Source organism: Odocoileus virginianus, chromosome 32 (assembly GCF_023699985.2).
Source record: "Odocoileus virginianus isolate 20LAN1187 ecotype Illinois chromosome 32, Ovbor_1.2, whole genome shotgun sequence".
Taxonomy (NCBI): Eukaryota; Metazoa; Chordata; class Mammalia; order Artiodactyla; family Cervidae; genus Odocoileus; species Odocoileus virginianus.
The window spans coordinates 5,937,175-5,964,847 of NC_069705.1; the positions used below are offsets into that span (position 1 = coordinate 5,937,175).

General features: G+C 39.1%; 1 protein-coding gene across 2 annotated transcripts in view; it reads right to left on the minus strand.

Annotated features, from left to right (window-relative positions):
- Positions 1–27,673, minus strand: part of RARB (retinoic acid receptor beta) — a 1,138,330-nt gene that overhangs the window by 834,077 nt on the left and 276,580 nt on the right. For both annotated transcript variants that reach the window (XM_070459826.1, XM_070459825.1), the window contains one exon: positions 26,710–26,844. The gene's annotated coding sequence lies outside the window, so the exon portion shown is untranslated. The remainder of the gene's footprint in view (positions 1–26,709; positions 26,845–27,673) is intronic.

The window sequence follows — 27,673 nt, forward strand, 5'->3', positions numbered from 1 at the left end:
CTGTCTTGAAGTGTTCTCTCTGCTCTTTATGTGTGCTCAGTCACTCAGTTGTGTCCAGGGACCTGTTCTTTCCTTCTTTCCTTATTGTTAATAAACTTCCTTGCCATGGGTAAGACCTTAGATTCTTCTTTGCATCCTTACCAAGAGTGGAGGCCCACAGGAGGAAGGGTCTCTAGACTCTCCTTCCACTAACAAATGCCATTTTCCCATCATGCAAATGGCAAGAGCCGACTGTGGATTTTCCCATGTTTGGAATGCTCTGTGTGGTCCCGACTGAAAAGCCCAGCTCAAGTTTCCTTTCCCTCCCCCTCCCTCTCGTGAGCCCCCTGACCTGCCTTCCCATCCAGCTCTATCCCCACTCCTCATCTGCTCTGTTTCCCACTTGCACCACGTCTCTAAGATATGATGATACACAGTACTTTTGGGGCTGTAACAGGGCGTGATAAATATGATTCATTAAACACAGAGTACATCAATATGAGGTCAGGGTAGAAAATATAGACTATAATGAATGGTCTACAGTTTGAGATTCAAGAAAGTGCAGTGGTCCCATGGAGGTTTTAGTGGCATCATCAATCATGGACGTAAAAGCGGAGCGGTGTGTGGTGTTACTAGAACGCCATGGAGACAGGTTTTCTCCACTCCCCCTTGATCCCTCACTAACCCTTACCTGCTCAACTTAACGATGCTAAGAGCAGTCCACTACCTGTGAGTAACTTACAATTACCCTTCCCCCCCAACGGTATAACTTTCTAGGGCATAGGTTAGTATCATCTGATTCTCTAAATAAAGCTTTTCAAGAATAAATTAATAAGCTTCCAAAGTTTACTCACAGACCACAACCTTAGACTCTAACAACTCAGAAGGGAGTCGAGTTACTAATCTCCCAAAGATTAGAATTATTTTGGAAAATATCACAAGATCTATTAACATCTCACACTGCCCACTTGAAAAAAAAAGTTTTGTTTCCTGATAGTTTAAATTATTTCTTAAAGACTCAATTTTTAGGGAACTAATAACAGTGGTTGGGAGGGCCTGTGAATTTTTTGAGAAAAATAAGGAATTATGAATAGTCAACTAAGTCTCTAATGCAACCAACTTAAGGGCATTTGTATGCATAAAGTTTCTTGTTGCATTTAGCTCTATTGAATAGTTGTTTTTTAAGAGCAACCATGAGCTGCCTGCAATACAAAAGAACTCACTTTTTTTTTCAGTCTGCAAATGAGCAATATAAAATTAATTCCAAGAAATATTTGCTGAGTGCCTACTATGTGCAGTGCAATATGCCAGGTATTTTAAGGAGGTTAGAAACAAATCATTTCCTCAAAAACTTAATGCATATTTTCCTTCTTATAAAATAGTATTAAAACAAAAAATTATGAAAGGAAAAGGAAGGCATTGAATGATCCCATCTTCCTAATAACAATCACTCAATCACTTTAACTTTTACTTCATACCAATGCATACCAGAGTCTAACACCATCTTACATTCATGGGCCATAGTCACACTGTGACAGAGGATGAGATAGTTGGATGGCATCACCGACATGATAGACATGAGTTTAAGTAGGCTCTGGGAGTTGGTGATGGACAGGGAAGCCTGGCGTGCTGTAGTCCATGGGGTCACAGAGTTGGACACGACTGAGTGACTGAACTGAAATGAACTGAGTCACACTGTAGGCAATTTTCTGTGGTCCTGAACAATCTTCAATAATGGTTCTGTAGTTTAGAGTGCAGAGTCTTCCAGTTGTCTTTTTTTTTTTTTTTTTTGCTAAAATTGACAAGCTGACCCTAAAATTAATAGGGAAATGCCAAGGGCCCAGAATAATTAACATAATTTAAACAAGAAAAACAAGTTAAGGGGACTTATACTAAACCTTACTACAAATCTACAATAATTAAGAGTATGTAGTACTAGCAGAAGCATGTACATACATATCAATGGTTCAGAAAAAAAGAGTCCAGTAATAAATTTATACATTCATGTTCAACTGATTTTTGACAAGAGTTCTAAGGCCATTCAATGGGGGAAAAAAATAACTCTTTTTCAACAAATGATATTCTGACAACTAGATAGCCATATGCAAAAGAATGAAGTTGGAGTCCTATCACATTCTATATACAAAATTAACTCAAAATGGATCAAAGATTTAAATTCCAGAGCAAAAGCTATAGAACTGTTAGAAGAAAACACAGAAGTAAATATTTTTGAATTTGGATTAGGCAGTGGTCTCCTAAATATGACACTAAAAGCACAAGTGGCAAATGAATAAATAGGTAAATTGACTTTGTTAAAATGGAATACTTTCAAGCATTAAAGAACGATATTGAAAATTTAAAAGACAGGCCATAGAATGGGGAAGATATTTGCAAATAATGTGTCTAATAAGGTCTTATATTAAGAAGACACAAATAACACTTACAACTCAATAGAAAAGAGAAAGAATCAAATTCAAAAACTGGCAAAAGATCTGAGAAGATATTTTTCCAAAAAAAATATGCAAATATCCAATCAGTTCAGTTCAGTCACTCAGTCGTGTCCGACTCTTTGCAACCCCGTGGACTGCAGCGCGCTAGACCTCCCTGACCATCACCAACTCCCGGAGTTCACCCAGACCCACGTCCATTGAGTCGATGATGCCATCCAACCATCTCATCCTCTGTCGTCCCCTTCTCCTCCTACCCTCAATCTTTCCCAGCATCAGAGTCTCTTCAAATGAGTCAGCTCTTCACATCAGGTGGCCAAAGTATTGGAGTTTCAGTTCAACATCAGTCCTTCCAATGAACACCCAGGACTGATCTCCTTTAGGATGGACTGGTTGGATCTCCTTGCAGTCCAAGGGACTCTCATTACCCAATAGGCACATGAAAAGATGTTCAACATCATTAGTTATCAGAGAAATTAAAATCAAAACCACAAAGAGATACCACTTTACATCTACTAAAACAGGTATACTAATAAATTTTAAAAAGACAATAGCAACTGTTGGTGAAGATATGGAGAAATTAGAATATGTTATACATTGCTGATGGTGGTAAAAAGTGATTCAGCCACTGTGAAAAACAGTTTTGAAATTTCTCAAACATTAATATTGAGTCATCAAAAGATACAGCCATTTTAATCCCTGGATATATATCCCTAGAGGATAACAAACATATACTCACACAAATATGTATATGTGACTACTTGGGGAAGTATTATTCATACTAGTCAAAAAGTGGACACATTATAAATGTCCATAAACTGAGGAGTAGAAAACAAAATATGGTCTTTCCATACAATAGAACAATATTCAGCCATAAAAAGAAATAAAGTCCTGCTGCATTGCATGCAGTATACATATATATACAACATGAATGGACTTTCAAAACATTATAAGTTAAAGAAAGAAGACGCAAAGCACTCATAGTGTATGTATATGAATGGCTCAGAATAGGCAAATCCCTGGAGACAGAAAGTAAATCAGTGGTTCCCTGGGCCTCGTGGGAGCAGGGAATGAAGGGTGAGGGACTGCTAATAGGTATGGGGATTTCTCTTGCCTTGTCTCTCTTCCCTTCCTTCCTTCCTTTCTTGCTTTTGATTTAAATCTTTTCTTTGAATTTGTTTTCCAGAAAAGCTTTGTAGAAAAGTAGAGAAGCAGGGAAGTTACACACAGAAAGAGAAATGTCTAATATTCTACAACATATGCCCCAAACTCTGTTTTCTGGACTAAGAAATGAGACTAGAACTGTGCAGTGTATTTACTGATTGAAGATGGCCAGTTCTCAGCAGGTCAAAATCTCACTGACCTGGACAACTAGCAACACTTGGGCTGTTCTTTACTCAGTTTATATATTGTGGCCAATTCTTTGCTTTGTTTATTTCTTATTAAATTTTATTGTTCTTGATGAAGGTGAAAGAGGAGAGTGGAAAAACTGGCTTAAAGCTCAACGTTCAAAAAACGAAGATCATGGCATCCGGTCCCATCACTTCATGGCAGATAGATGGGGAAGCAATGGAAACAGTGACAGACTATTTTCTTGTGCTTCAAAATCACTGTAAATGGTAATTGCAGTCATGAAATTAAAAGATGCTTGCTCCTTGGAAGAAAAGCTATGAAAAACCTAGACAGCATATTAAAAAGCAGAGACAGTTTGCCAACAGAGTCCATATATTCAAAGCTTTAGTTTTTCCAGTAGTCATGTATGGATGTGAGAGATGGACTATAAAGAAAGCTGAAGTTGGACTATAAAGAATGCCAAAGAATTGATGCTTTCTAACTGTGGTGTTGCAGAAGACCCTTGAGAGTCCCTTGGACAGCAAGGAGGTCAAACCAGTCAATTCTAAAGGAAATCAACCCTGAATATTCATTCCAAGGAATGATGCTGAAACTCCAATACTTTGGCCACCTGATGCAAAGAACTCACTCATTAGAAAAGAAGCTGATGTTAAGAAAGATTGAGGGCAGGAGAAGGGGATGACAGAGGATGAGATGGTTGGATGGCATCACCAACTCGCAATGGACATGAGTTTGAGCAAGCTCCAGGAGTTGGTGATGGACAGGGAGGCCTGACGTGCTGCAGACTGTGGCGTCACAGAGTTGGACACGACTGAGAGACTGAGCTAAACTGCACTGATAGTTACTTTCCCATACTGTGTCAGTCTCTTTTTGTGCAGCAAAGTGAATCAGTCCCTCTTCCTTAGGTTTCCTTCTCATTTAGGTCACCACTGAACACCGACTAGCACACACTCCCTGTGCTCAGCAGGCTCTCATCAGCTGTCTATTTTATACATGCTCGAGTGCATCTGTCAGTCCCAATCTCCTGACTCAAACCACCCCCCTCCTCCCAAAAGTGTTCTCTGTGTCCGTGACTCTGAATGCAAACATGCTCATCTGCACTGTTTCTCTAGATTCCACAGATAATCAATACACAATATTTGCTTTTCTCTTTCTGATTATTTCACTGTGCATGACAATCTCTAGATCCATCCACATCTCTGTAAATGGCACTATTTCATTCTTTTTTATAGCTGAGTAATACACACACACTCATATATATATTGACACCACATCTTCTTTACCCATTCTCTGTTGATGGATATTGAGGTTGCTTCTGTGTCCTGGCTACTGTAAATGATGCTATAGTAAACATTAGCATGCATACATCCTTTTGAATTATTATTTTCCCCTGATATGTGACCAGGAGTGGGATTCCTAGATCATATGGTAGCTCTATTTGTAGTTTTTCAAGAAACCTCCATACTGTTCTCCATATTGGCTGCATCAGTTTACATTCCCACCAATAGTATAAGAGGATTCCCTTTTCTCTACATCCTCTCCAACATCTATTGTTTGTAAATTTTTGATGGTAGCCATTATGACTGGCACAGGGTGATATTTCATTGTACTTTTGATTTGCATTTCTCTAATAATTAGTGATGCTGAGCATTTTTTCATGTGTTTGTTGGCCATCTCTATGTATTTGGAGAAAAGTCTATTTAGTTCTCCCACCCATTTTTTGACTAGGTTGCTTTTTTTTCTTTTTTATTGAGTCACACAAGCTGGTTGTGTTTTGGAGATTAATCCCTTGTTGGTTGCTTCATTTGCAAATATTTTCTCCCATTCTGAGAGCTGTCTTTTCATTTTGATTACAGTTTGCTTTGATCAAAACTGCATCAAAGTATCAAAACTCTGGTGTTTTATTTTTGTTTCTATCTTCATTGCTGTAGGTGGTAAATTGAAAAAGATCTTGCTGTGATTTATGTCAGTGAGTATTCTGCCTATATCTTCCTCTAAGAGTTTTATAGTATCCAGCCTTACATTTAGATCTTCAGTCCATTTTGAGTTTATTTTTGTGTATAGTGTTAGGGAGTGTTCCAATTTCACTTTTTTACATATAACTGTCCAATTTTCCTAGCATCACTTTTTGAAGAGCCTGTCTGTTCTCATTGAATATTCTTGCATCCTTTGTCATAGATTAGGTGACAATAGGTTCATGGGTGTATCTCTGGACTTTTAACCTGTTCTGTTGATCCGTATTCCTGTTTTTGTGCCAGTACCATACCATTTTGATAGCTGTAGCTTTGCAGTATAATCTGAAGCCAGGGAGCCTGGTTCCTCCAGGTCCATTCTTCTTTCTCAAGATTGTTTTCCCTATTTGGGGTCTTTTGTGTTTCCATACAAAGTATAACATTTGGCTCTGTGAAAAATGCCCTTGGTAACTTGATATGGATTGCACTGAATCTGTATGTTGCTTTGGGTAATGTAGTCTCTTTCACAATATTGATTTTGTTCTTTCAATCCAAGGACATGGTATATCTCTCCATTGTTAGTGTCATCACTGATTTTTTTCAAGAGTATCTTATAGTTTTTGAGTATGCCTTTGGCCTCCTTCAGTAGATTTATTCCTAGGTATTTTATTCTTTTTGATGTAATGGTAAGTGGGATTTCCTTAATCTCTATTTCTGCTCTTTCCTTGTCAGTGTATAGGAATGCAAGAGATTTCTGTGTATTAACTTTGTATCCTGCAACTTTAGCAAATTCACTGATGACCTCTAGTAGTTCTCTGTAGCATGTTCAGGATTTTCTATATATAGCCTTGTATAATCAGCAAACCGTGACAGTTTTACTTCTTTTCCAACTTGAATTTTTTATCTCTTTTTATTCTCTGGTAGCATGGCTAGGACTTCCAAACCTATGCTGAATAAATGTGGTGAAACTGGACATCTTTGTCTTGTTTCTGATCTTAGAGGAGATGCTTTCGGCTTTTCACCGTTGAGCATGATATTAGCTGTAGGATTGTTGTATATGGCCTCTATTATATTAAGGTGTGTGTGTGCGTTAGTTGCTCAGTCATGTCCGACTCTCTGTGACCCCATGGACTGTAACCCACCAGGCTTCTCTGTCCACAGGATTCTCCAGGCAAGAATACTGGAGTAGATTGCCATTCCCTTCTCCATTTATTGAGGTAGGTTGTTTTAAAATAGGTTGTTAGAGCAGTTTTATGTTCACAGTGTAACTGAGCAAAGGCATGGAGGTTTCCCATGTACTTTTGACCCCACAAATGCATGGCCTCCCCCACTATCAAAATCCCCCACTAATGTGGTACATTTGTTACAACTGGTGAACTTATGTTGCGACCTCGTAATAATACAAGTCCATACTTAATGTTAGGGTTTACACTGGCTGCTGTACACTCAATGGGTTTGGACAAATGTATAATAATACATATTCACCATTATAATAGGTTCACTGTCCTGAAAATCCTTATGCTCCCTCCTGTCCCTGTAACCCTTGGGAACGATTGATCCTTTCACTGTCTCCACAGTTGTGCCTTTTCCAGAATGTCATAGAGTTAGGATCATATAATATGTGGCATTTTCAGATTGGTTTCTTTCACTCAGTAATATGCATTTAAGTTTCTTCCATGGCTTTTTATGACTTGATTGCTCATTCTTTTAGCACTAAATGCTATTTTATTGTCTGAATGAACCATGGACTATTTACCCATTCACCTACTTAGAGACATCTTGGTTGCTTCCAAGTTCTGGCAGTTATGAAAAATAACTGTGCTAAATGCTCCTGTGCAGGTTTTTGTGTGGACTAAATTTTCAACTTTTTAAGGTAGATACCAAGGAGCAGGGCTTCCCTGGTGGCTGTTGGTAAAGAATTCGCCTGCAATGCGGGTGATCTGTATTCCATCCCTGGTTGGGAAGACCTCCTGGAGGAGGGCATGGCAACCCACTCTAGTATGCCTGGAGAATCCCCGTGGACAGAGGAGCCTGGTGGGCTGCAGTCCATGGGGTCACAAACAGCTGTATCACCTTGTATTCCCACCAGCAAGAAATGAATGTTCTGTGAGCTCCACGTCCTTGCCAGGATTTGGTATTGTCAATGTTTCAGACTTGGGGAATTCTAACAGGTGTGCAGAGGTATTAATTTGCATTTCCCTGATGCCATAAGATGTGGAACATCTTTTCATATGCTCATTTGCCATCTGTATATCTTCTTTGGTGAGGTATTTGCTCAGATCTTTTGCTCATTTTTAATTAGGTCTTTCATTTTCTTGTTATTGAGTTTTAAGTGTTCTTTGCATGTTTTGTATATCAGATGTGTCTCTTGAAAATGTTTCTTTCAGTCTGTGGCTGATCTGTTGATTCTCTGGACAGTGTATTTTACAGAGTAAAGTTTTTCAGCATTTCTTTTTTGGGTGATGAAAATGTTCTTAAATTAGGTAGTGACACTAGTTGACATACAACATGTCACTTCCACGAGGAGGTTTCTGTCTTGGGCTCTCTTTCTTTCCTTTTGTGCTGGAAGTGGTTGCCCTGTCATGAGCAGCCCTGTGGTGAGGAGCTGAGGCCAGCCTACACCACCTGAGTACACTCAGGAATGGGCTCTCTGGTCCCAGGCCTCTTGAGATCACTGCGGCTTTGGTTGCAACCTGAAGCAGAACCACCCACCTTCCCTGGATTCTTGACCCTCAGAAATGATAAGAGATAATAAATATTTGTTATTTTCAGCTGCTAAGTTTTGCAGTAATTTGCTAATTTTGGAGCAATCCTCCAGTTGATAAATAATATAGTCCACTTATTGAACTAAGTTTGACCACTATGCTTTAAGTTCACTTTTAAGTGACTTTAATACTAATTTCAAATTCTGATAAATAGTTAAGAAAGATCTTTACAGTGCAAAAATATCCTTGGAATCTGGTATTTCTCTAATTTGAAGAACAAGCTTGCCTGGTGCTCAGATGGTAAAGAATCAGTCTGCAATGCAGGAGACCCAGGTTCGATCCCTGAGTGGGGAAGATTCCCCTGGAGAAGGAAATGGCTACTTACTCCAGTATTCTTGCCTGGAGAATTCCATGGTCAGAGGAGTCTGGCGGTCTGCAGACCGTGGGGTCACAAAGAGTCAGACACAACAGAGCAACTACCACTTTCACTTTTCAGGAATATATAGAATTATGAAGATTTTATATTCATCATATTAATAATTGTTTTTATACATTATTATTTGTTAAATCTATCTCTATATGCATCAGAGATAGCTTAAAGCAGAATGCATAGAGATAAATAGACAAAGAATTACTGTTAAAATAAAAATACAATATTAAAATTAGGTGAAAGCAGAGAAAGCTAGTATTGTTATGGTTATTAAGCCACAAAGTTAGTTTTGAGATTTTGACAGAACCTAAAGGGAGAGATCCCCATAAGGTGAATGAAGCATAAGCTTTCTAAGCAATATTAGTTTGGTGCACAACTAACTGTGATTTTTGCAAAGTTGAAATTTGCTGTGTGATATGGGAATACATTCTGAATATATGTGGTTATGTTATACATCATTTTAATGCACATTTCCCACTTTATGTTTTTTTCTTTTTTGCTATGACATTACTTGCTGTTTATTTTATATTTGTTTTAGAATATGGAAATGATGTTAGACAAAAAGCAAATTCTTATTTTCTTATTTGACTTCAAAATGGATTTCAAAGCAGTGGAGACAACTGCAACATCAACAACACACTTGGCCCAGGAACAGCTAACAAACGTATAGAGCAGAGGTGGTTCAAGAAGTTTTGCGAAGGAGACGAGAGTCTTAAAGATGAGGAGCATAGTGGCCGGCCATTGGAAGGTGACAACGACCAATTGAGAGGATCATTGAAGCTGATCCTCTTACAACTAACTACATGAGAAGTTGCCAAAGAACTCAGCATCGACTATTCTATGGACGTCCGGCATTTGAAGCAAATTGGAAAGGTGAATGAAGCTCGATGAGCTTACTAGTCAGCTTCGTGAGCTGACTGCAAATCAAAGAATCATCATGTTGAAGTGTCATCTTCTCTTATTTTACACAACAATGAACCATTTTTCATTCAGATTGTGATGAGCAAGGGAAAGTAGATTGTATGTGGCAACTGGCGGTGACCAGCTCAGTGGAAGGGCTAAGAGGCTCTAAAGTACTTCCCAAAGCCAAACTTGCACCAAAAAAAAAAAAGGTCCTAGTCACTGTTTGGTGTTCTACTGCCGGTCTGATCCACTACAGCTTTCTGAATCCTGGTGAAACCATTCCATCTGAGAAGTATGCTCAGCAAATCAATGAGATGCACCAAAAACTGTAATGCCTGAAGCCGGCGCTGGTCAGCAGAAGAGGTCTAGTTCTTCTCCGCAACAACACCCAACCACAGATTGCATAACCAATGCTTCAAAAGTTGAATGAATTGGGTTTCAAAATTTTGCCTCATCAGCCATATTCACCTGACCTCTTGCCAACCAACTACCACTTCTTCACGCATTTCGACAACTTTCTGCAGGGAAAGCACTTCCACACCCAGCAGGAGGCAGAAAATGCTTTCCAAGAATTTGTCGAATCCCAAAGCACAGATTTTTATGCTACAAGAATAAACCAACTTACTTCTTGTTGGCAAAAATGTGTTGATTGTAATGGTTCCTGTTTTGATTAATAAAGATGTGTTTGAGCCTAGTTATAATGAATGATTTAAAATGCATGGTCCCAAACCATAATTATGTTTGCAGCAACCTAATACAAATATTTTCCTGATACTAAACTCTAAAAGCAACTTATCTCTGGGTTCTTAGCAAGGAAATAGTAAATATTTAGTAGACTGTTTTTTTTTCATATTAGCTTTATAGATAATAAAGGAACAATTTTTCCTTACTGTCCTTATATTAACTATCAATGAAAACTCAGGGCATAACATTGATTTGGAACCAGCCTTTTTCTTTTTGCTTTATAGGATGTTAAACAAGCAGTGCAATAATTAGACTTGCTGATTAAATAGCAGTTTCATTGTTACTTTTTTTATCATCGTGCTGTAGCTATGAAGGAGATTATTTTTAGGAAATACCTGCTGTGTATTTGGCGATAGAGGAGGATCTCTCAAATGTTTATATGTGTATGTGTGAATGTGTGCCCATGTGTATGTGTGTATAAAATGATAAAGCAAAAATAGTGAAATAGTAACTGCTGGAGAATCTGAGTATATATAGGAAATCTTATGTAAATCTAAAATTATTTCTTCAGGATTACAAAATCAGGAAAATCCTTTTCAGGCATTTTTTTCCAGCAAATTTCATGGGGGTGATACCATTTATTACCTGCCTGACAGCATCTTTTTGTTGACCTTTACCACGAACAATAGCCTATCCAATAATAAATATGATTAGGAATGAAGAGTGTTTCCCCTAAGAAGTATGTAGGTGTTTCCCAAATTCCTTTTAGCATTTGGATTTTGACACAAGCTGACTGTGTTTCCACTTTGGGTAATATGGCATCTACATACTGGTGATTTAATTCTTGAAATTAAAGAGACACATTAGGAAATGTTTGATTTCAGGCCATTTTCAGTAATGTGTTGATTACTACTCTTAAGAGTGCTTTCCTCCAAGGCTCAAAATTTGCAGGGAAATTTTCTGTTTTTTTAATGTGGAGCAGAGAACATTCATAATTCTCCCTATCTAACAGAACCTTGATTTTATTCGGCTGTCTGCATGCCTTCCTGCAACTGTGTTTAAGGAAAGTAAGAGGGTAAATATGATTGGTCTAAGTCAATCACAAGGGCCCTTTACCTACTTTGGGAGCATGAGTATAGGATGCAATTCAGTCAGTGAGTCAAGAGGAAAAGTCGGTGTGTGTGTATGCGTGTAGGCACACGCAAAAGTTCTCTACTAATAAAAAGAGGGAGACACAGTGTGCTCTTTTTGGTGGACCACCATCTTACAACAATCAGACAGCATAATATGATGAAAAGTGGAGCGTGGAATGATGAAAGAAATCTTGATGACACTGTGGGGTCTCTCAGTTATTTAAGTCAGAGCCATTTTATTTTAAGGCTTCTTGTTTTATAAGATAATTCAATTCCATTATTTTGAGTTCTTTTATTCTATTTAGGCAAAAGTATTACATTTTCATGCTATTTTATCTATTTTCTTTTTTTTCTGTTTCTAATCTTTTATATGGAATCTTCTGGATATGTTTCCATTTTTTATTATGAAAGCTGACACATTGTCAGAAAATGACACAAAATGTGAAATGTATAGTAAAATGAATTATTGTAAGGCAAACACTACTATAAATACTCCTCTGGTGTCAAGAAAGAAAACACAAACTTTTAAGATTCAATATAAAAAAACCTACAGACAATCTGATTGAAAAATGGACAGAGGACCTGAATAGATATTTTTATTATATTATTTTTGTTTTTTGAAGCACTGTGTGGCTTGTAGGACCTCAGTTCCCTGACCAGGGATTGAACCCTGCCCATGACAGTGAAGCTTGGAACCCTAACCCCTAGGCCACCAGGGAACTCCCCGAATAGATGTTTCTTAGAGGAAAAGTGCAGAATGCCAACAGGCATATGAAAAGATGCTCAACAGCACTGAACAACAACAGAAAAATGGAAATTAATGCCATAATCATATATTACCTCACACCTCAGAGAGGCTGTTATGAAAAAGCAAGGAATAACAAGTGTCAGTGAGGATGTGGAGAATGGGGAACCCTAGTATACTGTGCTGTTGGTGTTGTTCAGCTGCTAAGTAGTATCTGACTCTTGGCAGCCCCACGAGCTGTAGTGCGCCAGGCTTCTCTGTCCATCACTATCTTCCTGAGTTTGCTCAGACTCATGTCCTTTAAGTCAGTGATGCCATCCAGCTATCTCATCCTCTGCTGTCCCCTTCTCCTCTTGCCCTCAATTTTCCTCCGCATCAGGGTCTTTTCCAATGAGTCAGCTCTTCATATCAGGTGGCCCAAGTATTGCAGCTTCAGCTTCAGCATCAGTCCTTCCAATGAATATTCAGGACTGACTTTCTTTAGGATTGACTGGTTTGATATCCTTGCAGTCCAAGGGACTCTCAAGAGTCTTCACCAATACCACACTTTGAAAGCATCAATTTTTGGTGCTCAGCCTTGTTTATGGTCCAACTCACATCCATACACGGCTACTGGAAAAGCCATAGCTTTGACTACATGGATCTTTGTCAGCAAAGTGATGTCTCTGCTTTTTAATATGCTCTCTAGCTAATTTGCCATAGCTAGAGAGTTTGCCATAGCTAATATCCTAAGGAGCAAGCATCTTTTAATTTCGTGGCTGCAGTCACCGTCTGCATTGATCTTGGAGTACAAGGAAATGAAATCTGACACTATTCACAAGAAAATGAAATCTGGCACTGTTTCCACATTTCCCCCATCGAGTTGCCATGAAGTTACAGGGACGGATGCCATGATCTTAGATTTTTTAATATTGAGTTTTAAGCCACCTTTTTCACTCTCCTCTTTCACCTTTATTAAGGCTCTTTAGTTCCTCTTCACTTTCTGCCATGAAAGGGGTATCATCTGCATATCTGAGGTTGTTGATATTTCTCCAGGCAATCTCGATTCCAGCCTGTGATTCATCCAGCCCTACATTTCACATGATGTACTCTGCATATAAGTTAAATAAGAAGAGTGACAATATACAGCTTTGAAGTACTCCTTTCCCAATTGAACCAATCCATTGTTCCATGTCCAGTTCTAACTGTTGCTTCTTGTCCTGCATACAGATTTCTCAAGAGACAGTTAAGTATACTGTTGCTGGGATGTAAATTGGTGCAGACACCATGGAAAAGAGTATTGGAGGTTCCTCAAAAAGTTAAAAATAGGACTACCATATGACCCAGCAATTCCACTTCTGGGTATTTAACCAAGGAAAATAAAAACACTAATTTAAAAAGGTGATCACCCTTACATTCACTGCATCATTGTTTACAAAAGCTAAGATATGGAAGCAACCTAAGTGTCCACTAACAGATGAATGGGTAAAGAAATTCTGGTATATAGAGAATGGAATATTACTCAGCCTTGAAAATAAGGAAATCCTGCCATTTGCAACAACACAGATCCAGAAGATAGGCTAAATGAAATGTCAGACAGAAAAAGACAAATTTCATATGGTTTCACTTATATTTGGAATTGAAACGGCAAAACAAATGAAGAAGCAAAACAAAAGAGAAACAGACCTATAGACACAGGGAACAAATAGGTGGCTGCCAGAGGGGAGGCTGGTAGAAGACTGGGCTAAACAGATGAAGAAGTCAGAGGTTCAGACTTTCAGTTACATAACACATGAGTCATAGGGAGGTAACATACAGCATAAGGAATATATTCAGTGATATTGTAGTAACTTTGTATGGTGACAGACGGTTACTAGACTTACTGTGATGATCATCTCATGGTTTATTTGAGATCTAATCGCCAAGCTGTACACCTGAAACTAACAATATTTTACACCAACTATACTTCAATTAAAAAAAGAAAGAAAACAAGGCCAGCTGCCCAGCCACCTCTACCTACCACTCTCCACTATGGTTCTTGTCCTTCTCCTGAGCAATAGCCATTCTCCTGATTTTCACAGAAGTCATTTTTTTGCCCCTCTCTACCATTTTTCCAGGGCTTTCCAGGTGGCATAGTGGTAAAGAGTCCATCTGCCAATGCAGGAGATGCAGGAGACATGGGTTCAATCCCTCCCTGGATGAGGAAGAGCTCCTGGAGATGAGAATGGAAATCCACTCCAGTGTTCTTGCCTGGGAAACCCCATGGACAGAGGAACCTGGCGGGCTACAGTCCATGGGGATGCAAAGAGTCGGGCAAGACTGAGCATGCACACATTATTTTTCTATTCACACATACATTCTTAAACAATGCAGTTGATTTAACACTTTTGAATTTTATATGCTTATAAAAATGCATCTATTATTTTAAGACTACTTTTTTCACTTCATATCATGTTTTTGAGATTTATCCACATTATTTTGAATAGCTGCAATTAATTTTTCATTTGTTTTCAGTATAGTATCCAATGTATAGAAATAATACAATTCTCTTATCCATTATGCTGGCTAATGGATTGTTCCTAAGTTTTACCTACTGCAGGCAATGATGCTATGACTATGCTACATAGCTATCCTGATGTTAATATCCCACCACTATTCCTAGGCTATGCACTTTAAGTGGATGTGCAAGGTTGTCAGATAAACTACGTTACAGTTAATTTTGCTAGAAAAATGATCAATTACTTTTCATGTGATTATACCAATGTACACTCTCTGATGAAACATGAGTTAGCTGCTGCTTCACATCTTTGCCAACATTATATATTATCAAACTTAAAAGAATTTTTGCCAATTTGTTGGGCAGGCAATGATACTTTATTGTGGTTTCACTTTGCATTTTCCTGGTTATTTATGGGAATGTTTAAAACATGGAATTTTTCATCAGTTTATTGGTCTAATGAATTTCCCTGTTTGTTAAATGCCTATCTTAGTTTTTCCTATGTTTCACTGAGGCATTTATTAAAGGAATTCTGATTAAAAAATCTTAACACTGACAACATAGAGCCTTTAAGAGGACTTGGTGATGTTAAAATGAATATAACTCATCATTCCCAATGCACTTAAAAAGCATTTGTTGCAGACCTCGAGTCCCTTTTAACGTTTCAGTGACAAACCAAGCCAATAATAAATTGTGAATACTGGAGGAAAATTAATACACTTAAATTCATTAATGTGTCTAAATCTGGAAGATGAATTGTATAAAGCTCTTAGCAACAATCTGTAAAATATATTTTGTAAATACTTTCAAAATCTCTCCTAGGGGTATTCTGACTGAAATTTTAGTTTAAATATCTGAGGTACCACATTCTGTCTCTTTGGTATTGGGTTAAATTTTTAGTAGACTCTTACTATATTATGGAAATAAAAAAGCTTAATGGCACTATCATTTATTGAGTTTTTCTCCACTGAGAGTAAAGGTCCTGGTGAAAATTGGTTTGGTAAGTTGAACTCTGTCTTTAAGAGACAAAGGTCTCTACCTGAATTAAGAATGATTTGTAGACTCTAAGTAGAGGTGATTTCCTGAAATAAAGAAATAATTGAGTTCTTCTTCCCTAAAGAAAGATTAAATATTTTAAAAGATAATGCTTAACTTGGAACATAAATATAAATATATAGAATTCCCATGACCTATTTCTATCTTTGAATGTGTATCAATATAAAACACTGCTACTAATCAAATTGTGAAGAAACATAATCTACTTTTATTAAAATATATTTAATCCATGTTATATAAAACTTCTAAGGAATTTCTCTGTTTTGATAAGTTTGGGAAGATCCCCTGGAGGAGGGCATGGCAACCCACCCCAGTATTCCTGCCTGGAGAATCCCATGGACAGAGCAGCCTGCGGGCTACAGTCCATAGAGTCACAAAGCATTGGACATGACAGAGGGGCTTAGCACACGCGGCATGTTTATGTGTAATCGAGGGCTTTGTTAGGTTTTGTTTCCTTGGAGGGTTATTTAAAACATCCTGACATGCTATCTGATTTTACTGTTAAGACCAGAAATGTCATAGAAAACTGGTTTAAAATATGTTTGGGAGGGAGGGATAAATTGGGAGATTGGGATTGGCATGTATATACTACTGTACATAAAATAGATAACTAATAGGAACGTACTGTATAGCACAGGGATGTTGCTCAAAACTCCGTAACGATTCACATGGGAAGTAAATCCTAAAAAGAGTAGAGATATATATGTGCATACACGTGTGTGTGTGTAACTTTTCTGTATAAAAGACACCAACACAGCATTGTAAATCAACTATGCTCCAGTAAAATCAAGTAAAAATAAAATATCTATTTGAAAACAACATTTACAAAAAAAATTTTTTAATTTTCTTTGGCCACACTGCATGGCAAGCAGGATCTTAGTTCCCTCACCAGGGATTGCACTTGCACCCCCAACAGTGGAAGGCGGGGTGCACACACCTTAACCACTGGGCCACCAGGGAGGTCCCTGAAAACAACTTCAGCTTTCAATCATGACAAAGTAACTCATAACAGACATGCCCTTTTCCCAGAAAGAACTACAAAGTGGGAAAATATATGAAGCCATTGTTTCAGAAATTAAGCGAAAAGACTGGTCCTTGAAAGAAGAGAAAGCTAAGGCATGAGCTTGATCGTGATTGTGCCACAATCACTCAGCTCTCCCAACGGCAGGAAAGCGGGGCCGACAGGAGGCTGGTCTTTGTGACCCAAGTAAGAATAGGCTGGTAATCCACCCGGGCTGCTGAGATGTCTGAGCGGATCAGGCACGTTACCTGAGAAGCTGTGCTGAGGGCTGTCCAGCAGCCTGCGTGGATGGGCAGAGAGCGCTCATCCAAGGGCTGGGCCGCATGTGTGCAGCAGAGACTCCATGGCCTCGCAAAGACGGTTCTTCCAGGGCTGAGCACTAGGCAGGAAAACCAGAGGGCGTACAGCACTGGAGTTTACTGGAATCCAAGTCCAGTCCAACTGAAGAGATCTAACTTCTTCCACTGGGACTTCACAGAAATGGTGTCTTAAGCATAAAAACCATGCTCTAGAGTGAGGACATGCCCTTGAATGAAGTTTAAAATTAACTATAAATAAAAATTTAATAAGAAATAAATCCAAGTCTAATAAGAACAAAAGTATCCACCAGTGATTTCTCTGTCAGCCATAAAAAAGTCAACATTGTTGAAAGGAAACAGCGTAATTCAGATTCCCTTTATTTTACAATTCATAATGACCAGTATATGATCAAAAGTTACTAGAAGTAAGAAATAAAAAAATGTGTGGTCCATATTTGAGGAAAAAAGCAGTCTATATAAGTCAATACCAAATATCCAGATGTCAAAATTATCTGACAGGGACTTTAAAGCAGGCTTTATAAATATTTTAAAGGACAACACAGTCATGATGAATGAACAGACAGGAAAGCTCAGAATAGGAATGGAAACTACAAAAATGAACCAAATGGAAGTTGTAGAATTGAAAAGTATAATATTTGAAAAAAAAATCACTTGCTAGCCTTAATCATAGATTGGCAACCTAAAAAAGATAATTAAATTCAATGAAATATCAGTATGCAATTCTGCAGTTCGAAGAACAGAAAGAAAATAAGTTAGAAAAAAATGAATAAAAAAAAAAAATGAATAGTTTAGGACCTATGGAATAATATCAGAAGTTATGACACAACATAATTGGAGTTTTTGAAGGAGAGGAAGTTAGAAAAGAGGAGGAGGAAGAGGAGAGAGTGTAATGGCTGTGAAAAATGTTAAAGAACAAAATCTTCTCAGAGGTAGTAAAGCAATCATAAAATGCATATGGAACCACAAAACGCCTTGAATAGCTAAAGCAAGTCTGAGAAAAAAGAACAAAGCTGGAGGCATCACCCTTCCTGATTTCAACATTTATCACAAATCTACAGTAAGCAAAACTATTACTAGTTGTTACTGGCAGAAAAACAGACATACCTATCAAAGGAATAGAATAGAGAGCTTAGAAATAAACTCAGGTATACATGGTCAAATGATACTTCACAAGGGAGCCAAGAATAGTTTCTCGAACATTGTTGTGAAAATTGTAGAAACACAAGCAAAAGAATGAAATTGGAATCCTTCTATACACCACTCCAAAAAATTAACTCAAAATGGATTAAAGGCCAACATGTATCAAAGACCCAAAATCATAAACTCCTAGAAAATATATGGCAAAAGCTCTTTGACATTGACATTGGTCTTGACGATGATTTTTTTGGATATGACACCAAAGTGTAAGCAACAAAAGCAAAGATAACAGGTAGGACTACATCAAACCAAAAGCTCTGCACAGGAAAAGTAGCAATCAATATAATGAAACGATAACCTATGGAATGAGGGAAAATACTTGCAAACCATCTATATGATAAGGATTTGATATACAAAATATATAAGGAATTCATACAACTGACTACTAAAAAATAATAATCCAAATAAAAAATGGATGGAGGACTTGAATATACACTTTTCCATTGAAGATAAAAAAATGGCCAATAGGTACATGAAACTGAAAAGTGAAAGTGTTAGCCACTCAGTCATGTCTGACTCTTTGTGACACCGTGGACTGTAGCCTGTCAAGGCTCCTCCGTCCAAGGAGTTTTCCGGGCAAGGGTACTGGAGTGGGTTGCCATTTCCTTCTCCAGGGGATCTTCCTGATCCGGGGATTGAACCCGGGTCTCCTGCATCGCAGGTAGTTTCTTTACCCCTGAGCCATCAGGGAACATGAGAAAATGTTTTAATGATCCAGGAAATGCAAATCAGAACCACATGCAATACCACCTCATGTATGTTAGAACGACTATTATAAAGAAAACAAGAAATAACAAATAATGGTGAGTATGCGGAGAACAGGCGGTGTTCACGCCCCGTTTGTGAGAATGCAAACTGGTGGAGCCACTGCAGAAACCAGGATGGAGCTTCCTCGAAAAATTACAAACAGAACTACCATATACCCAGCAATCCCACATCTGAGCATATGATACATCCAAAGGAAATAAAATCACTGTCGTCAACAAATACTTCACTTCCATATTCACTGCAGCATTATTCACAATAGCTAAAGCACGGAAACAACGCACAAGTCTACCAAAAGATGAACAGATGAAAACATGTGAGAGAGATATAGATGCAATTCTAACGCATTGATTCTATGGATAAGGTGAACTCCGATACAAAGAACAGAGTATTACTCAGCCACGGAAACACCTTGACTTTCGAGACAACTTGGATGGGCCCTGAAGGTGTTTCGCTAACTGAAAGAAGTCAGACAGAGAAAGAGAAATAGGCAATGTTTTTACTCAGACGTGGAATCCACAAAAGTCAGATTCACACAAATAGAGAATAAAAAGGTGGAATTCAGGGCCTAGGAGTTGAGGGAGACAGGGAGGTGTTGATCAAAGAGTACAAAGTTCCAGGTGTAAGGCGAATAAGCTCTGGGGATTTAATGTACAGCATGGTGACTGTAGTGAACAAAACTTTATTATACACTCGGAAGACACTAAAAGAACAGATATTAAGTGTTATCGCCACACACACATGATTATTACATGTGAGGTGATGACTGTGCTAATTATCCTTATTATGTTAAGCATTTTGCAATATACAGGTGCCTCAAATCATCATGTCTTAAACTTCCATATGGTATATGCCAATTTTATCTCAATAATGCCAAGGGCAAAAATATTACAAAGCCAGCCTAACAATCTGCATCTTGGTCTTCCTATATGTTCTCACCTTTCAGATTTATTCAGGGGTTAACTTTACATCATAGTTGTCAAACTGAAGATGACTTCAAGATCAAAGGCTCCCACGGTGAAATATTGAAAGGTTGATTTCACAGCTTCACCTGTAAAATGTTGAAACATTGAAAATGTTTCAGATAGAAGCTGTGGAGAACCATTCTAACGAGCCTTTGGTAAAGAAAAAGCTGTTTTGCCATTTAGTGACAGTTCAGTGATTTAAATATCAGAGCAAGTAAGCAGTAGAGAGACGGAAAGAAACAGAGAAAAGAGAGAGAGAAACGAAGGTCAGGTTAAAAGAAAATTAAGACAGGGTCTGATTTAAACACTATGCTGCAACTCAGGGCTCCTGAACAAAATACGTCAAGAAACTTTGAGGCCATCAGGATATAGCAAATAATGTAAGTACTAAAATGGAGATGACATAATTTTACCAAGCCAGATTTTCAAGGAATAACAGGCAGTCTTTTGAATTATAATGCTCTATATTTAACGATTTTCCTTGGCATATAGAAAAAAAATCAATATTCATTTATTCTCTTCAAAAAATGCTTAAGGAGCCCTTTCCATAACTGCTTACTAGGTGTGGTAGACAAGATAAGGAGAAGGAAACCACCTATTACAGAGCTTTCCAGTGCTTCAGGCAGCACACTAGACTCACATTTTGCCATCTGTTACTTTATTTTTCCCTCATGAAATGATAAGCTAGGTATAAATATGCATCTGTGTCTTTAGGAGCTTTGAAAATACTATGGGGTTGGGGCTGGGGCCAGCACTGAAAAGGCTAAAAAATATCAGCAATAGATAAAGTATATAATAAAGTGCTTTTATTTTTCAGGTATTTACATTATTTTTATGTTTTGATTCATTTAATCCTCAAAACAACTCTATGAATAGATAACTGTTTTAGGCATCTTAAAGAAGAGAGATGAAGGAAGCCAAAGGTCATACCACAGTCTAGCTAGGATTCTAATCCAGGCTGTGGGTCTGTAGGCTATGCCCTTAACCGCGACTTCTATTGTCTCTTCTTCTTTTCATGAACAAACATAAGTCATCAGTGGAAGTGCTATTACCGCTGGGGTATGAGTGACTGGTGCCTTTGCAATAACAGCAACAGCCACAGAAATATTTATAGAGCACTTACTTTGTATCAAGTCTTAAGTGAAGCACTTTACACGATTTTTACCATTTAATAGAGGTCAATATTTTTTTTTTAATTAAAGGAAATGAAAGTATCTGACAAGAAGAAGTGCTGAAAGGCAGCACAGGAGGAGAAATTAACACAGTCTAAAAGGAAGGTGGAAGGTAGGGGAGTGATTTTTACAGCTAAGGTGGAATTTATTCTCAATCCAAAGGAATATACAGAGAAGACAAATTAGGATTCGTTAGGCACTTTATGCCAGACTTTATAAGCATGATCTCATTAAGTGTTATGAAACATTATTATCTTCATTTATAGATGAGAGATTTGAGGTCCAGCCAAGTTAAAAAACTTGTTCAGGGTCCAGAGGTTGGGGCGGTAATCAGGATCAAGTTTGGTCTACTTGACTTCAAGTTCCCAGCATTCTACTGCTCAGAAGCAATGGACGGACTGAAAAGCCACAAAGGCCTCGTTGGGACCGGGGCTTCCCTGGTGGCTCAGATGGTGAAGAATCCACCTGCAGTGTGGGAGACCTGGGTTCGATCCCTGGGTTGGGAAGATCCCCTGGAGAAGGAGAGACTGCCCACTCCAGTACTCTTGCCTGGAGAACTCTCACGGACAGAGCAGCCTGGCGGGCTACGGTCCGTGGGGTCGCAAAGCGTCAGCCAGGACTGAGCGACGCTCACGGTCACTTTCGGAGGGGACCAAGGGACAGAGATGTGAGCAGGTGGGAGCTCAGGAGACACCTGATCACACGTCCATGGTGCCTCATAAAGGGAAGCACGCACAGTAAAGTAAACGGAGGCAGCGCGTGGCCGGCCAGGTTTGAGAGTTTAAACATCTTATTCCAGATGGTACAGGGCCTCTGAAATTCTGCAGCAGGAATACAGTATGATGAATACCATATTTTAGATCGATGTAAGAAAGCAATTCTACAGCTGGGAATATACTTTAAAAAATTTGCCATTAAGTGTTTATGAAGATGCTCATTGAAGACTGGTTTGTAACATTATGAACTGGAAACAACATAAATGTGAGTTAATATGAGACTAGTTACCTAAATATCCTTAAGTGCTGGAACACTGTTTAGTCACTGAAAACAATGAGGTTCATCAATACACATTAACATAAAAAAATTCCCAAATAATGTTATTAAGTAAAACAAAAAACAATAAACAAATCCCCCAACACACACCTAGTGTGCTATATTTTGAATAAAGTGAAAGATATATATATGAGGAGAGTGTGGGTGCAAATATGTTTATATACATACAAATACATTGCATGAATATGAAAATCTAGAAACACAAGTAAACTGTTCATTGCATTTACTTTGACATAGAAATAATGAGAATAGGGGTTTCTAATTTAAGAAATCCGCCTCTTCTCCAAGTTACAAAGAATTTCTCCTAAATTGTCTTTAAACAATTGAAGTATTTCTTACTTTTAAATTAACTCATATGTTATTTATTATGATATAATAGTAGCAAGCCAAAATTCCATTTTATATGGTTAACTATATTCGGGGATATCATAAATTTTTCTTATTCAAAACCTCTATGGAATTTTAACTTTTAAAAGAATTTCTTGAATCCTTATTTTAATTTCTAGAAGCCCTCTCTTCACTTTTAAAGATAATTCCATGCTTGTTCTACAGAGGCACTACTTCCTTAAATCTTCTTGGAGAATAGGAGCGGAATGATAAAATCGTCCTCTGTGGTCAGCCTGCCAGTCTCTTTATTCTGGTCTTTTCTCTTGCTCGGCGCAGGCTGTCCTCACGTTTCCTGTGGCCGCGGGTATCCAGGCTCGGATGGGAGGCTGGTTGGCAGCGGTGTGGACCAGAGCCGGGCTTGTCAATAGCAGGCTTCTCAGAGCGCCGGGGAGGAGACACCGGCTGTGCCCGCTGCCCGCTCCACGGGCCAGCGCTTCATACAGCGACTCTTCTCTAGGACTCCGCACCTCTTCGGAGCACCCTGGTGGATATGCTAGGCCGAGGCTTCCTCTTTTCACTTCCCCGTGCCGTTACCCTCGCGCTTGCTTTTGGTAAGTGTGGATGTGTTGGCTTCATTCTCTCCCTCTCCTTTTAACCTTCGTTTATGTGGCTGCTCCGCGTCTTGGTTGCAGCAGGCGAGTTCTTCAATCGTCGCTGCAGGGTGTGGGATCTAGTCTGACCGAGGATCAAACTCCGGACTCCTGCCTCGGGAGCCAGGAAGCCTATATTGGGAGCTGCTGGACCGCCGGGGAAGCACCACTCATGCATCTTTTAACTACAGAAATATACAAGCATTTTATCTGCGATGGCATTCCTCCTATCCTCTGTGCTCTTGTGAATTTATCTCAGTTTTACACCTTTACCATAACTTTAATATAAAGGGATAGGAAGAAAATGGACTTTCTAATGAGTCAATCTTTATCTTGGTGTCCAAGAAGTAATTTTTAAGCAAAAAAAAAAAAAAGTTGGATGTCACCTTAGATAGAATATTTATGCATTGATGAGAAGCACTGAGGAGAAAATATTATAAAGGATATTTTTTAATTAAGAGACTGGAGCAAGAGAGAGCATGTCATGTATACATTACTATATTTAAAATAGATAACCAGTAAGGACCTACTTTATAACACAGGGAACTCTGCTGACTATTTTAACAATCTAAATGGGAAGATAATTTGGAAAAGAATTGGGACATGTATTTGTATAAATTAGTCATTTTGATGTACACCTGAAATAACACAACACTGTTAATCAACTATGTTCCAATATAAAATAAAAGAGAGAGAAACGTCACTGCATTGGGAATGTCACTGGAAACCCAGGGGAGAAGAGTGTGCATTGATAGGAGAAAGACCCCAACTGCACATGTGCCAGCAGTTAATAGTGTAGTGTCCACCCGTACGTGGCAATTTGAAATGCTCACGCTTGTCCCTAAACATCTGCCATCACCCTCTATTGAAAACCTGACTTCAGACCACTGTCTTTGAACCATTTCTGGTCATCACCTCTTGAGACCTCCCAGATATTGATCTTCAGTTCATTCTTCTATTTTATTTTTGCTCCACATACAAACACATCATATTTCCAGGTCCTATTCTGTCCACAACTGCATTAGGCTAATCCTGCTTGATGCAGCCCAGGACTCACCATCTTTGCCTTCTTCTGCAACTTCCCACCACACGCAAGCTAACCAGGATGGCTCTGTTATCCATCTTGCTCTGAGAGAACTGAGGAAAGAGTGAAGCAGTGGAGAAAGAGAATATAGAGCTACAGCAACCGGAGGAATGGTGTAATTATAAAGGGCGTCGATGCACACACTACTATATGTAAAATGGATAACCAACAAGGACCCACTGTACAGTACATGAAACTCTGCTCTCCGTTACAAGGCGGCCGGGATGGCAGGGGGACTTGGGGGAAGCATGGATACATGTATGTGTGGCCGCATCCCTTTGCTGTCCGCCTGAGATTATCATGGCATTGCTAGTCAGCTCTACTCCAATACAACACAAAAACGGTAAAAAAATTAACAAAGGGCATTGAGAGGGTCTGATGTTTCCTCCCAGCCCGTAGCAAACACAATAAGCACTAAGCAAGCAGAACTGGACTGAGTGGCCCATCTCCTAGGTCTGCAGCACTTAACGCACCACCTAGATCATCGTCTCCGCACGCCTAGGAGGCAGGCAGTGGTAAACGCTCCTCGTCATGGCTCCTAAAAAGGCAGAACTTAGGCTCCCCAATGTACTGCTGTTGCTGCGTGCATCCTGACCCTCCCTTTCCCAACAATGTTAAATACAGCCATTGATCCCTGTGCATGCACTTCTTCCACAGATGGTTACGGGGACCTTAGGAGCCGACCGCGCTCTGGGCATTGAATAAAACACTGCCTTCTGAAAGTTATGTTGTGTGATATACGCAACACCCAAGAAGCAACTTATGAAAACATTATTTAAATTCTTCTACTTCGGAGGGAAAGGGATTCCTCAATCCCTGGACGGAAAAGTATCTGTAAAGGCATAAGTGCTTCCTGCTCATGATGACACATGTGGGCTCTCCAAGCAAAGCTGCCGTGGCCGGTGACTTGGGCCAAGCAGAGACAGCAGCCCTGCTTATGTGGGCACCAGACCTGTGTCTACAACTCCAACCTTCGGGGCTGTTTGCAGTGTTTGTTGGTGAGTCCACGCATTCACATCTGTGCAGTGGGTGTCCACGTACGAGAACAAAGGGGTGTCATGCAGGTGATGCAGCTGAGCCCATGCCTGGCTCTCCACATGGCCCATCCTGCAGCTAATCTTGGAGAATGTGATTCAAATGGACCATAAAACCACAAAGAACAGCCAAAAAAGTTTTTTTTCTTTTTATTATTCCACAAAAGCTTGATTTTTTTTCTCTTCCCTGCAACCTTACAAAGATTATGTATGATCCAGTAACAACACAGAATTGAAAATGAAATAAAAATTGCTCAACACACCCGTTGCTCTCATATTGCATGTCGTACAAATTTCCTACTCCTTGGAAGTGTCCATATTTAAAGAGAACCAGTTAAATGTAACCAGAATAGACTTTTACAATAAATACCTTTTCTTTCCCTCCATATTGTTTTAATTTGTGCTGGTCATAACATACCCTAAAATAATTAACTCATAAAATAGAGTGACTGTACAAATGACACCAGCTAACTTTTATCTTTACTTGTATTGTATTGGCTTTCAAAAATATGAAACCATAAATCAAAAATAATGGAGTTATCTGACTAAAACCCAATGTCACTCTGTTCATTTGGTTCCCAATCACGGCAAAAATAAATAAGAAGATGGGAGGAAGATGAATCAGATCTATACAATGTGGGGCATTCACTTTTTCCATCTGTCTTACTCTGTCAGCTGCAAAAATGTTCCTTTTAAATTGTAAAGAGGAATATCTATCAATATAATCTTGGAGGCAACTAGAAACAAATTTAATCAACTGAGAACAAGGGTGACTAATAAACTCCAATGAGAATTAAGAAGCTGTTCAAGAAGCAGAATAAACATTGATGTATTGCTTGAAAATACGACTGTGGTTTCCCTGAAAAGTCTATTCATATCATGCTCTTTAGATGTCTGGATTTTGGCAGTAGCTCCCAGAAATGGAGTGAAGGTAATCACACAAGTATAATATATTAATTCCGTCACCCATGGTGGAGGGGCAAGCAGAGCTGCTGGGGGACCGGCATAACACGGAGAGCAGACAAAAGAACATGAAACAGGAGCAAATGCGCACATTAACGGTGTATTCTTGCATTTCTCTCTGCTTGCTGGTACACAACCATCTGCTTCCCATCTACAGGGAATGAATAGTGCAATTAGAGTGGGAATTAGCATGTGTTCTGATATGAGCATGGGAAAATAAGCTTCCTGCTGTCTTAGAATGTGGAAAGGTGGGAATCTTCTCTATCATGGCATGTCCAGAAGCACTGAATCATACCTGAAGATACCTGGTAGGTCTATGTGAGGTTCAGGGATGAACAAAAGAAACCTTGGGCTGGTGTACCTTGGCGTCAGACCGTATGGAACGGGATTCCACAAACATGCCAGACCAACAACAGAGACACTGTGGCACCTGAAAAAAGAAGAAAAAACAAAATGAAGAAAAACTTTGGCAGTATGGCTCAATCAAAAGGCCAAGAAACAGTTTACAAGGGAGCAATGATTTCACGGGCATGTGATACTGTGACACCCACCCCATCAGCTCTCCTCCCCTCCCAGAATATAGGCATGTGCTCTGAGCAGGAGAGGGATGAGGCATAAAGCATCCTTTCTCAAACTCTAGGGAACCAACTGCATTCTTGTGGAAATGCAGATTCTGATTCAACAGTCCAGGGTGGGTAGGTGGGCCTGAGAGTCGGCACTTTCACTTTTCCCAGATGATGCCAGTGCCTGCCATGACCCAGACTCCACTCTGAGTGGCAAGGGTCAAGAAGTTGCTGGGTCACCTAGGATAAAGCTTGACTGTGTGAACGCTGTTCATAGAAAGCAGAAGGGGCTTTTCTTGGTCTGAAGGGGAGAAGACCAACCATGACCACCAATACAGAGGACTACAGCAGTGCCAGGGCAGCCAGGAGACTTGAAGAGTAGTTCACTGACAATCTGGAGGAAGCAAGCTGATGATGGGTTCACGACTTAGCACGAGATGGACCCAAGCTAGCATCCTGAGTCTGCCATCTTCCAGCTACGTAAACTCAGCTCAACGCTTCCGAGTCAGTTTCCTCATCTCTACAATGTGGGGAACAATTGTAGCTACTTTAAAAAACCTATTGTTATGAACTTCCCTCTTAGCCCTGCTTTTACTGAATCCCATAGGTTTGGGTTTGTTGTGTTTTAATTATCAGTTGTTTATATGTATATTTTTATTTCCTTTTTGATTTCTTCAAGTGATCTGTTGGTTATTT